Source organism: Triturus cristatus, chromosome 11 (assembly GCF_964204655.1).
Source record: "Triturus cristatus chromosome 11, aTriCri1.1, whole genome shotgun sequence".
Lineage (NCBI taxonomy): Eukaryota > Metazoa > Chordata > Amphibia > Caudata > Salamandridae > Triturus > Triturus cristatus.
Window position 1 is genome coordinate 705,805,154 of NC_140594.1, and position 12,567 is coordinate 705,817,720.

Here is a 12,567-nt window from a genome sequence, read left to right on the forward strand (position 1 = left end):
AGTCAGACCTTAAAGTAACCTCCCTTTATCGGAGTTGGTCGAATTAATGTGCTAAAGATGGTGATCTTGTAAAAATATATTTTATTTATTTTGGAACAACCAGTTTTACCTGCCATGAGGATGTTTTAAAACATTTATTTGACCTGGTCCCCCGCGACCCGCTGTGGCAAATATTGGGTGAGTTGGGGATCCCCCCGTTGATCCCCAACCTGCTGATTCGATTACATGAGGGCAATTACGCACAAGTGAGGTGGTGGTCACAGGAACAGAAAACAGACAGGATACCAGTAAGCAGGGGAGTACGCCAGGGCTGTGTTATGGCACCAATCCTGTACTCTTTATACGTGAACAGGGTGGTCAGCTTCCTCCAGGAGGTATCAGCGGATGCCCTGGCAGGAGATAGGGTACCCACTCTCCTGTTCGCAGATGATACCCTGCTGATCTCTAAGACCCCGGTAGGGTTACAAAGACCCCTGGATAGATTTCAAATTTTCTGTAAATCTAGGGGGTTGGTCATTAATACTTCTAAGACTAAGCTTATGACATTTAACCCCTACAGATCATCTAGAGTTAACCTCACCCTAGATGGAATCTGCACGATTTATGCCGCAAAGGCAGTTAGTTCGGCCACTTACAGTGCTGCACTATGGGGTTTTGACAATGTAGAAGAAATCTGCAGTTCCGAACATAAGTTTTTCAGAGACTTAGTGATGCTTCCCCGTAATACGCCATTGAAACCCTGATTTGTGACATGGGCAGACGCTCATTTAGAGACATTGCTAGGCTGCGACCACTGCTTTTCTGGGCCCACCTACGGTGGACTGCTGAACTTTCCAATTATGCCGCTGCGCTCACAGAGGTAATGAACCTAGATGGTAATCTAAGAGTCAGCTGGATAAATAATGTCAAGAAATTACTTATCGCCCTCGGCTTTAGGGAATCGTTTGAAAGTCAAAACCCTCCCAGCAAGGTTGAGCTTAAAAAATCCTATTGGGCCTGGGTCGACATGCAGGACTTCAACAATCCCAAAGCAGGGAGGCTTACAGAATATTTCTATTTACATAAACAGCACACATGCTTGGAACCATATCTGGACTTCATCCAGATGCCACGAGATAGAGCACTTTGCAAACAGTTCAGGGTAGGCTCACTTTTGGTTCGCGAATTAACTGCAAAGTGGAGCCCCCCCTACCAGACAATTGCGGGCTGTCCCTGTTGTGAGGCACCGAAAGAGAGCGTGGCCCACCTCATGGTTGCATGCCCAGCATACAAATTAGCAAGATCCAGATGGCTAAAACCCATCTGCAGACAATTGGGCACCTCCGACCATTGTCCTGCTTTGCGTATCTTGAAATCAGATCCAAGAACGCTCTTTGCTTGTGGCGTGGCTAAGTATCTAAGTTGCGTCTGGATAATCAGGTACAAATCCTTACGCAGGGCGGTTGAGGTCCATTGATCATTTTTGCCCAGTTTGGTACAAAGGTCCCTTATGTGTTTGAGCCAGGGTATTTTTGTAATGCCGGGTAGGCTCAGGAGATCTCTGAGTTCTAATCGATAAGTAATCAGCTTCGGGGTTGCAGAGTGCAGGCAAGGAAACAGAAGTCTGCTCCCACCTGGTGGGAACATTTTCAAAGTTCCCACTGAGAGAGAGCAGATATGCCTTCCCTGCCTGCGCTCCTGCACAGCAGGGAAGACATGTCTGCTCCCACTCAGTGGGAACTTTAAAGTGCTGATGGGTGGGAACAGACATATATTTCCCTGCCCGCGCTAATGGGGGTGGGAAAACTACTGTGTTCTGAGGCGGGCCAGCGGCCAGGCCCTGAGACCAAACCCATTGGGTCAGCCCTCTCCCTAAGCCCCTTTGGGCAACAGGAACCCCATCTCCCGGGATCTCCATTTTTTAATCAAGGGGAGGGGACAAGCAGCCTCCCTTGAGCTTCTAAGGACCCCAGGTACCCCATCCCCTGGGGCCAAATTCCATTCAAGAGGGGGGCCCAGGCAGGCAGGGAAGACATGTCTGCTCCCACACTGCCATATGCTTCCCTGACCCCGCTAATGTGGGCAGGAAAGCTACTGTCTCCTGGGGTGGGCTCACGGAACACAGCAATTAAGCTTGCCCCGGGGGTGGGGTCCTCAGCACCTTATCAGTTTCAGGGAGGGGTGTTATGTGGCCAGCACACTTTAAAGCTCAGTTTGGCCCTCGGGTGATTTCCGGGGCCTATTAAGGTTCAGGGAGGGTGGCTGCATGGTACCACTCCCCTTTTTGATGACATTCGGTCAAGGCATCTGTGAACCCCGGGGCCTATTACGGTTCAAGGAGGGGGCCATGTGGCCACCTCCCATGTTCATATTAATTCAGCCCCTGTGACTATTAAGGCTTGAGTTGGGGCAGTGAGCACCCCTCCCCTATTTTGAACAATGGTCTCTGGGATAGGATCCCTGGGGCCTCCCCCAAGGATTATGGGGGGGGGCTGCATGCCCTCAACCCCAAAAGTAATCTTTCCACTGCTCTCCCTGGCCCACCTGGATGTTTTTCACTTATTGCATGGGAGCCCCTGCTTTAGAAAAAATTCTCCCCTGAGAAATCACAGCATAATATAAAACAAAAATGTTTTTGTCCCATTTTGCCTAGGTGGTCAGGGTACTCCTTCCCTCATTTCTTTTTTTTGTATTTTTTCTAGGACTGGGACTGAGTCCCGAAACCTAAGATGGCTGACACCACATCCTTGTTGAAATGGTGGTATACATAGTTTTATAGCCTTAATTGTTCAAAAACTACTAAATGGATTTACATCAAATTAGAAAAACACTCTTTCTTGATCAATATCTAGTTTTCTTCCAAATTTGGTGTAAATTTGTTCTGGCGTTTGGGCTGTCGCTGTGTCTTACGTTCCTATAGAAAAATGAATTGGTAACACATGTTTTGGAATTTCAACCCCACCTTTTTCTCGGCCCCCACTTGACAGATCACCCAGAAACTTTTTGGGAAGGAGCTGAGGTGGATGAACATTTGTTTTGTAAAGTTTTGTAAGGATTTGTCAAACAACGCCAAAGCTACTAGCAAATCAAAAAATGCTAAATGTGGTCCTAACTATAAATAACCAGTGGCAAGAACATCATCACTTTAAAAAGTATATGGAATATCAGGACCCAGGGATGAAAATATGTTTTCTGATTTAATTTGCCCACTGAGGCATTATGATGATTTTAAAGTGAAACTGTTCTCAGTTTTGATTAATTTGGCAGCATATTTGTAGATAGCGCCACATAATCAAAGTATGAAGGTCGGAAATCACCCGATATTCAAAGGTCAATTGGACAATGATGTCTGTTATATGAAGTAGATTAAGAGAACTCCTTCCATATGAGTGTGTATATATGAATTTTTGATACATGCACTAGTCAATAAAATCAAAGAAAATGAGTTATCAATTGTGGCTCCTATGTGAGCAATTGAATATTTACTTTACATGTATATTTATTTTTGATGAGTTTGACCACTCTAATTTGGCCACCAAACTGAATATTTGTGAAATAGATGAAAGACACTGCATGTCCGTTATTTATGTTTGCACACATGGGTTACATGTATAAAAATAAAAAGAATCCAAAATGGTGCTATATCATGGCAGAGGTTGCTGTGCAACCAAAACGCGTAGATTGTTTCTCTCATGCTGAAGTAAATTGAATTATTTTCTAAACTGCTGGGAATGTCGTGTCCTTGAAGATAAGCTTACGAAGGATGTTAGTGATATTTGAACTCGAACACGCTGTGGCCACGGCACCCCTGACATTCAGGTTGCACCCCTGCATTTGCTACTGAAGAGGGTATATACATAGTCTTACTGAAAAAAACATAGGTTTCAGGGACATTATAGTTAGTAATTAGCATTTAAAAAACCATAGCAATTCACTGAAAAATTCATGGGTCTCTGGGACGTTATAGTTAGTTGGATATTTCACTCGTACAAAACCAGAGAAATTTGACTGTTATAGTTAGTTGAGCTAATTATAACTCGCGCCCCCGCAATGCACTTCTGATGACATATTACATCACCCATGACATGGTCAGTGAAATCACTGATGACATCTCAAATGACATCACTGATGACATCACTGATGACATCATCAAGTGACTGAGTGTTTCTAAAGTGTTTAAATATATTTTATATATATATATATATATGCCAAGGTGTATTGAAGAATGAGTGGGTGTATGAGTGTCTGAATGGATGATTTAATATGTGTATGACTGACTGTATAAGTTGAGTGATTAAATGTGTCTTACTAATACATGGGTGACTGACTAATCTGTATGAATTTCTGTATCAGTCTGTCAGTTGGTGTGTAAATGGCTGCTTGGTTTGGTGAGCAGCTACATGAGTGTCTATATGGGTTTTGATTGGTTGTCTGAGTACCTGAATGGGTGCCTGAGTGTCTGTGTGGGTGGGTGGGATGGGTGTGACTCCCTGCATGGATGTGTCAGTGGGTGATTCACTGGGTGTATGGGTTCAAGAGTGCGTCTGTGGGGGCTGTGTGGGTGGGTGAGTGTGTGTATGGCTGTGTTGGTGAGTGAATGGATGTCTCAGTGGTACATGTGTGAGTAACTACATATGTGAAAGGCAGCATATGTGAGTGTTGGAGTATATAAATGATTATATGTGAGAGTGAGTGATTGTGAGAGTGGCTGTATGGATGAGTGTGTGCTTGTCTTAGTGATTGTATAAGAGAGTTTCTCGGGGGTTGAAGTTCACTTTAGTCCTGAGGCCCTCAGGACACAAGAGGACCTCATCTCCTACCAGCAGTGCACCAAGAGGCGCGTTTGCAGAGTGGCATCAAAAGGGTCATGGCCTCGGACCACCTCTTAGCAATCACACTGTGGGGGGATTACTGGAGGTACCTGGTGGTATAGTTGGCCCCTAAGGACCCTTAGGATTGAAGGGGACTTAATCCCCCAATTCAGAATGTGCCAAGAGGTGTGTTTGCACAGTGGTGCAGGGAGGGGGCGGGGCCGCTGGCGAGATGTCAGCATTTTTTTAATTCAGTTTTTAGAAAGGGGGCTGAGTGGCCCCTCTTCCTTTCATTATCCCCCAGGGCCTGAGCATTTTCTTGTTTTTTTAAAAACAGAAGGGGGCCATATTGCCCCCCCTTACCTGGGCCACTGTTTGCCCCAGGGACCCCATCCCCCTCTCCTGGGCCACGTCTGGCCTCGAGGACCCCATGCCCAGGAGCCTGGCCTCATTAAAAAAAAAATATTTACATTTTTCCTGGGAAGGGGGCCGCGTGACCCTCCTCCCCTGGACCACTTCTGACCCCGGAAACCCCATCCCTTAGGCCAGCCCTCAACATTGGGGACCGCAGGGGAGCCCCAATGCCTCGCAGTCCCTGCCGGCTCCCCGTCTCCTGGGTGAGCCAGCATTTCTTTTGGACAAGGGGAGCTGCTGACATGCAGCTCCCCTTGTCCAAAAGCAATCTGCTTTGCTTCATGAAAGCGAGAGCAGGTTTCCCACAATGCCCTCCCTTCATTATTGAAGGATTCCCCAGGGAGGTGGTGGTCCCCGGGGCTTGGGAGGCCTGAGAGGTCCCCCGCCTGTAATTAGTCAAAGTCCAGAGGAGGGGGGTCCCCAGGGCTTGGGTGGCCACAAAGCCCCCATTAATGAAGAAAGCCCCAGGGAGGTGGCCGTCCCGGGGCTTGGGGGACGGCGTGCCCCCATGCATAATAAATAAAGCCCCAGGAGGTGGCGGTCCCCGCATATAATTTTGTCATTGTCCCCGGGAACTGGCCCACCCAGGGGTTCAAAGAAATGAAGTGTGGGTCCGCGCTTTGTTTTTAAAAAAAATTCCACCGGATTCGTGCACCCAGCACAAATTGGGCCAAAAAATATATATAAAAAATGCTTTTTTGGCCCAGGGGTCCTTGTGGGACCCCCTGAGCAGGCCTAGGGGGCCAGGGTGTTTCTACCTCGCCCGCTTTTCTACCACAAGATGGCTGCCAACACTTCCTGGTTTGGAGTGTTGGCAGGCAATCAATCAAAATGAAGCTGGTGCTCAAGAGAGTTCGCGAACCTTCCTCAGCCACCAGATATTTATTTTTGAATTTCTCAGGAGCTACTGAACGGATTTACACCATTTAAAAAAAGGCTGCTTTATGAACCAAGAGTTACCTTTTTGCCAAATTTGGTGTAATTCCGTTCAGCAGTTCAGACTGTAGCTTTGTCTAACGTTCCTATGGAAATAAACATGGAGAAAATGCATTTTGGGACCCCCTTTTTTCTCTGCTCCCGCTCGACGAAACATCCCGAAACTTTCAAGACTGGAGCTGACCTGAGTGAACCATTTGCTTCGAAAATTTAGCAAAGATTCATCAAATGGCGTAAAGAAATTTGCAAAAGAAAAAACACTTTTTGAAACGAAACGAGGTACTAACTATAACTACCTACTGGCGACTGCCAGTAGGTTATATATATCACCACGTTTTCCAATGCATCTCAGGCACTACATAAAATTGTTAGCAACCATTGGTACCTGGTCAGGCAGGATTCAGTCATAGGTAAGCTGGTCAGCCCCAAACCACACATCACATTCCGTAGGTGCAAACCCTTACAGGGCACACTGGTACATAGTCATCTCACGCAACAAGTTAAAAGAACAGGCACGTGGCTGAAGGAACTCCCCGGCTTTCACAAATGCAGCCGGTGCAAGGCCTGTGCTAACAGTCGCAATGTTAAAAGTTATTTGTTACCATTTGGAAGGAATGAAAAAATACTTCCTTTTATCAATTGCAATACTGAATATGTTGTTTATGTTGTGACTTGTATTTGTGGTTTGCGCTATGTTAGTAGCACTGTGTTTCCTGTGAAGAAGCGTATACTTGAGCATCTCCGCGCTATCAGAAATAGGGATTTAACTTACACTGTTGCCAAACACTGCACGCTAGAGCATGGAGAGGTATCTGATGTCAGCTCTAAGATTTCATATTTTGGAATAGACAGAGTTGCAGTGCATCTACGCGGAGGTAACAGAGAACGCCGCCTGCGACGCTTGGTATCTGAATACATAATTCGCCTGCAGAGCAAGGCTCCCGGAGGCCTCAATCGAGAGGAAGACTTTCATGTTCATCTAGGATGAGGAGATATCATATACCTGTGGTGCCCCAACATTTTGGACACTGTATATATATATATATATATATACTCTGGTTCCCGTGGCCCCCCTTTTTCTCCCTGCCCCTGCAGTCCCCCCTTTTTCTCCTGTCATTCCACCTCTATGATTATCCCGCCCATGATAGTCTAAGTCCTCTTTCTCCTGCGATACTCTTTTGGCCGCAACTCCTTCTAAGCGGCTGCTTGGTTGAGTAGTATGCATAGCCACCACGTTTTGATTTTATTGTACTGGGTGTGGGTTTTTCCCAGCATTATCCAAGCCTTTATTCATTTTTCCTCTGATTCACTGACTGTGTAATTTTTATAATTTTTCTATTCATGTTTTATACTTTAATTCCTTAGTCTTGCCATTTAGCGCCCACCCTGGGTAATTGATACTTGCAGAGCAATAGTATATTACAGAATCTGCCATTTGTTAGGTATTTTTTATAATACATTAACTTATATGTTTCCTTGGTGTTTATTTCCCACCAACGTTATTCTGCCTGCATCTGCAATGCCACTTGGCAGTTTCACTGACTCTGGATGTGAACCATTTTTGATCCTGGTACACATTTGATGGGAGCATTCTTATGCACACAGTGGTTTAAGCTTGCGCTAGTAAGATGGCTTGTACTTCTTTCTGGTTTGTTCATACTTAATTTATTTCATTTTATTTTATTTTTTTCATTTCCCACACTAAGCATTTATAATAAAGGCATTTTGTTTATTTTTACTACAAAATAATATTTAACAAATGCTGGCTTTAATGAGGGGTGAATCTGTTTGCATGTGTACTCATGACTCTTTCTACCATGTCTATTTTGAAATTTGCTTGGTCATGCTTGGTTGTAAATGCATTTATAAGTAGCCACTTCCTGTCTTTGAAGTGACTTTGACAAAGACCGTGAGGTTGAAACACGTTAATCAATAAAATCTTTCTCTTACTGCAATCCTGAGTGCTGCTCTTACCTTGTTGTTGTGAAGCAAGAGGGTTTTGCATATATATATATATATATTCAACAACCACAATGACGCTGAACCTCCTACTTGGCGAACAGAGACACCACGAATCCCAGGAATAAGGCAAGATGTTGTTTATTGGACGGAGATGCACAATATCTGACGTGTTTCGGGCGGTTGCCCTTGCTCACAGATAGTCAATGCCTGAATTGCCATTTTTTAAAATCTGCTTTGTGTGCACCACGTGGGGTAATAGACATAGACAAACTACTAAGTGCCTAAGTACAACAGCATGGTTCAGTCTTTCTTCTATTCAAAAAACGAGTTATTTCTAAAAAGATCAAATGTGAGGATCTAAAACACATGACTGTCAGCTGAGCAAATATCAAATAGAAACATATACGGCATGAATGCGAGAACTTATTTTGAGATGCTAGCTTGGTATAATAGACAGAAACAAAGGCCCTTCCTTAACGCAAGACACATGTAAAAAAACGATGCTAGAATATGTGCAAACTATGCTGCTAAATATGTGCAAAATAAAGCAATTGCAATATGTGCAAATTACGCCGTGCAAATTATGCTGTTATAATGTAAATACATTTCATATAATCAATTTGCCAAATATATGTGCAAATAACGCAAGCAATGAATAAAATTTGTCACATAATCTAAAACAATCCTTTATCAATCATTTGATGTAAAATATATGACATGAATGCTCATAAGTCTTGTGTATGCCTTCGAAATATGAAATCCTATTTATAAATGTTGATCCCAACATAAAAAATATTGAATTTTGAGATGGCTGGACCATGTCTTAATTAACCATGTCTGAATCGTTTTAAAATACATCACACGTGAAAAACTTAATAAAACGAGTGAAAAACTTTTTTACCCAAAAAGTGTGCCACTGATATCTACTGTATCAATACCAAATTCTAAGAATAGAATAAAAAACATTTTTTTGCAAAAATTGGCAATGTCACAGGGAAGCAGCTTCATATAAAAATGCTACTAATAGTGTCATGTCTGTAATTTATTGCTCAGTATCATTTTATAAAAAATGATACAGATCCTCCGTAGTGTTCAACCCGTTGGGGAACTTACTGTCCAATTCTAAAATTAATTTTGATTCCAGCTTTCTTAACAATTTGTCCCTGTCCCCACCTCTTTGTAATTTCGGAATTGCTCCGATCACGTAATAGCTGAGGCATTGTAAGTTGTTATTGTGGACTGTTTTAAAATGCCTGGCCACGGGGTATGAAGTGTCGTTGTTAACGATAGCTCGAAGATGTTGGAGAATTCTGACATGCACCTGAAGCTTAGTGCTGCCCACGTATTTTAAGCCGCAGGTGCATATCAGAACATAAACTGCATATTCAGTCTTGCAGTTGTAAGTACCCCTAATTTTAATCATGTCTGGGATGAAGGGGGTAGCATATTGCGTGGTATTTGTTCCGAACTTGCAGGCCCTGCAGCTGGAACATTTGACAAACCCCGGCCGGGGCTGCAACCACAATAAGTCTTTGTTCAATTCCGGAAAGCTTTTCGTAATTTGGGCCCTCATAGAAGGTCCCTTTCTGTAGGTGATAATGGGAGCTTTAGGTAATCTGGGGGCCAAAACCCCATCAGTCAAAAGTATTGGCCAGCTGTGTGTCAAGATGGATCTGATTTTCCTTTCTTGACGATTGAAAGTAGTCACAAACCTGGGAGTACCTTCCATATCGTTAGCTACTGAATCTGTTGCTTGTGTGGATGGGGGATTGGTATCTAGTAATGCCTCTCTAGGTTTAGTTTTCATTTTTGCCATGGCCTGTTTTAGAATGGTGTCTTTGTAACCTCTGGCTTTAAACCTATTAAGTGCCTGTATATATATATATTCACTGAAAAAAACATAGGATTCAGAGACGTTATAGTTAGAAATTACCATTTAAAAAAACCTTAGAAATTCACAGAAAAACCCTTAGGTTTCAGGGGTGATATAGTTAGCTGGCCATTTCACTCATACAAAACCATAGAAATTCCTCTGTTATAGTTAGTTCTGCTAACTATAACTCGCACGCCCGCAATGCACTGCTGATGATGTCACATATTGCATCATTCATGACATGGTCAGTGACATCACTGATGACATCACTGATGACATCTCAAATGACATCACTGATGACATCATCAAATGAATGTGGTTTAGTTTGAAATTTAAATATGCATTTTATATATACCAATCTGTATTGAAGATTGAGGGGATATATAACTGTCTGGATGGAGGATTTAGTAGCTGTCTGACTGTCTGTTTAAGTGAGTAATTAAAAGTGTCTCACTTAATACATGGATTAGTAACTAAATTATGTGAATGTGTGCATCACTATCTCTGTTGTTGTATAACATGCTGCATCAGTTGGTCACTAACTACATGAGTGTGTATATTAGTTATTGATTAGTTGGGTGAGTATTTGTATGGGAAACTGAGTTTGTGTGTGGTTGGATGGGGTGTGTCAAGCAAGCCTGGCTGAAGACGGCTGAAATGCCAGAAACCGGTCCTAGGAAGCTTGTTTCCGGTCCAGGGAAGGCATGGCTTGTCAGTTGGGGCTGGACTGTTCCCATGAGGCACAGGGTCAGACTGATTTGCATATGGCCATGTCTGATCTGGGGTGGCAGAGTGGGCTAAAGAACGGTGATGGATCAAACCCAGATCTGTTGACTGGGTGTGAGTGTTTGATTGGTTCTGATGCTCCGTCCATCACCACCCCCTTTTGTACCACTTTGTTCGCCATAAGTTGGCAGGGTATGCTCAGACGTGAGTCCCTTGCTCACTTTGCCACTGGATTCAAGCAAGCCTGGCTGAAGACGGTTGAAATGCCAGAAACCGGTCCTAGGAAGCTTGTTTCCGGTCCAGGGAAGGCATGGCTTGTCATTTCGGGCTGGACTCTTCCCATGAGGCACAGGGTCAGACTGATTTGCATATGGCCATGTCTGATCTGGGGTGGCAGAGTGGGCTAAAGAACGGTGATGGATCAAACCCAGATCTGTTGACTGGGTGTGAGTGTTTGATTGGTTCTGATGCTCCGTCCATCACCACCCCCTTTTGTACCACTTTGTTCGCCATAAGTTGGCAGGGTATGCTCAGACGTGAGTCCCTTGCTCACTTTGCCACTGGATTCAAGCAAGCCTGGCTGAAGACGGCTGAAATGCCAGAAACCGGTCCTAGGAAGCTTGTTTCCGGTCCAGGGAAGGCATGGCTTGTCAGTTCGGGCTGGACTGTTCCCATGAGGCACAGGGTCAGACTGATTTGCATATGGCCATGTCTGATCTGGGGTGGCAGAGTGGGCTAAAGAACGGTGATGGATCAAACCCAGATCTGTTGACTGGGTGTGAGTGTTTGATTGGTTCTGATGCTCCGTCCATCACCACCCCCTTTTGTACCACTTTGTTCGCCATAAGTTGGCAGGGTATGCTCAGACGTGAGTCCCTTGCTCACTTTGCCACCGGATTCAAGCAAGCCTGGCTGAAGACAGCTGAAATGCCAGAAACCGGTCCTAGGAAGCTTGTTTCCGGTCCAGGGAAGGCATGGCTTGTCAGTTGGGGCTGGACTGTTCCCATGAGGCACAGGGTCAGACTGATTTGCATATGGCCATGTCTGATCTGGGGTGGCAGAGTGGGCTAAAGAACGGTGATAGATCCAACCCAGATCTGTTGACTGGGTGAGAGTGTTTGATTGGTTCTGATGCTCCGTCCATCACCACCCCCTTTTGTATCACTTTGTTCACCATAAGTTGGCAGGGTATGCTCAGACGTGAGTCCCTTGCTCACTTTGCCACTGGATTCAAGCAAGCCTGGCTGAAGACGGCTGAAATGCCAGAAACCAGTCCTAGGAAGCTTGTTTCCGGTCCAGGGAAGGCATGGCTTGTCAGTTCGGGCTGGACTGTTCCCATGAGGCACAGGGTCAGACTGATTTGCATATGGCCATGTCTGATCTGGGGTGGCAGAGTGGGCTAAAGAACGGTGATGGATCAAACCCAGATCTGTTGACTGGGTGTGAGTGTTTGATTGGTTCTGATGCTCTGTCCATCACCGTCCCCTTTTGTACCACTTTCTTTGCCATAAGTTGGCAGGGTATGCTCAGACGTGAGTCCGTTGCTCACTTTGCCACTGGATTCAAGCAAGCCTGGCTGAAGACGGCTGAAATGCCAGAAACCAGTCCTAGGAAGCTTGTTTGCGGTCCAGGGAAGGCATGGCTTGTCAGTTCGGGCTGGACTGTTCCCATGAGGCACAGGGTCAGACTGATTTGCATATGGCCATGTCTGATCTGGGGTGGCAGAGTGGGCTAAAAAACGGTGATGGATCAAACCCAGATCTGTTGACTGGGTGTGAGTGTTTGATTGGTTCTGATGCTCCGTCCATCACCACCCCCTTTTGTACCACTTTGTTCGCCATAAGTTGGCAGGGTATGCTCAGACGT